This window comes from Wasmannia auropunctata, unplaced genomic scaffold, assembly GCF_000956235.1.
Source record: "Wasmannia auropunctata unplaced genomic scaffold, wasmannia.A_1.0 LD336054.1, whole genome shotgun sequence".
Taxonomy (NCBI): Eukaryota; Metazoa; Arthropoda; class Insecta; order Hymenoptera; family Formicidae; genus Wasmannia; species Wasmannia auropunctata.
The window spans coordinates 39658-41601 of record NW_012026836.1 but is presented as its reverse complement, the minus strand read 5'-3'; positions in this window follow the sequence as shown (position 1 = coordinate 41601).

Sequence of the window (1944 nt, the reverse complement as noted above, 5' to 3'; positions counted from 1 at the left end):
TTGCTGGGCTTTTGTGAGGATTACAAACGTGTGGTTGTTAACGCTCGGCACGAATTGATTTTGATACGAGCGCGCAACGATAACAATTGTCTTGTGGAAGACGCCGCGACTGAGCCTAAAGTCGAAATACACAAGTTGCAATGACGAATGCCTCACGTCATGTTAAACGAGGTCAATAAACTGTCCATGCTATGAGCTTTGGAAAGCGGCCGATATCTGAGCGTGAGTTTTCGCTCGTGGGATCTGTACGAATACTTCTTGTTGCAGAGCACTACCAAGCATTCATGGGCTCTGAAGACTGCAACGCAACTAGAAAAACCACGATACGTTACCTTTGCCTTGCAGACTGGTCGAAAGAACGTCATGTCTAAAGATGCTTCTTTATTCGCTGAATGTAAATTAACCAATGTGAAACTTTATTTAAATTTGGAATTTTATCCGTACGTCGACATAAATCTAGACTTTGATAAAAACAGATGCGCCATCCTGTTTGATATATGCTCGTTTTCGTAAAACTTATTACGGATGTACAAACGATGAAACGCTGTTAACCATAGGTTCATTTTTGGAAAATGGACCTTTTGTAGTCATTGACTGCCCGCGACAAAACGAGTCCGTCAAGAGCGCTACCGTGGATGTGCGAATAGAATTTGACTGTAAAGAAAATGTGCCGGAGAAAACTACAACCTATTGTCTCATCTTACACGATCGCGTGATTGAATATTGCCCACTGTCCAACGTTATGCGCAAAATCACATAAATTGTCACGTCTGCAAATATTCTCATTATTCGAGATAAAACTGCGACAATTCGCGAGGAGGACACAGTTTCGATAGATTACTCGTCATGATTGTACCAACGTTTGTAGATCTGCAAGGATTCACCGTTGGGAAGAGATTTATCGTGAAAGAAGTGGCGGTCCTGAGAAAAGGTATAGTTCTTTCGCATTACATTTTTGCGAGTCCCATGCCATGGAATTCTTTACAAAATTCGACAAATCTGGCGCTTCCTGGTTGATTGCTTATCACCATGGATTGAGATGGGAAGACGGGATGATTCCGTACTGCATGGCGAAACGCCTGATTGCAACAGCTGTGTTTAGTAAAGGGAATGATACCGACGAGGCTATCGTGTACGTTAAAGGACATCAAAAACGAAAATGGCTCGGTAATATGCTCGATGCGAGAGACGATGTAGTCATTGAAACTCTGGATGCCGATTACAAAGATGTAGTTTCTTTGAATAATCTAAGTATTATTAATACGCTGTGGAAAACATATTAAAAATTGCGCATTACAAAATGTATTTAAAATATATAACTGGTGATCACACCATCATTAAAACAATAAAATGTATAATATTGTAATCAATAAAATGTGAAAATTTTAAAATTATGTTTCTTTCCCTTTCCTTGTAGTTAAGATCGTACATGTATATGGCATTACTACATATCGAGATGTGTGCGAGACACGTTCATCTTTGACGCGGATCAAATTTCTACCTGGCGATGGTTGCGAATGAAAAAACATTTCTATGCAGTTAGGAACAAAAGCAATAGAATAGGTGTATCGGTTCGACAGGTGGTTCGATTGGACAGACAGCCAGTTTGACAGAACAAGTGTATCGGTTCGACAGATCAGCGGTATCGGTTCGACAGATCAGCGGTATTGGTTCAATAGAACAGGGGTATCGGTTTGATAGGCGGTTTGATGATGGTTTCATACTATGTGTCTTCGTAACATTACCATGACATTGAGATGCGGCGAATGCTGACACGTTTATTTTTATCTTTGATGCGTATAATATATCTAACTAATGAAGGTCGCGAAAGAATATGATTTTCTTTGTAGTTAAACTAATAGCGGTTTGATAGAACAGATAGGCGGTTCGACAGGCAGTTCGACAGAACAGGTGTATCGGTTCGACAGGCAGTTCGACAGAACA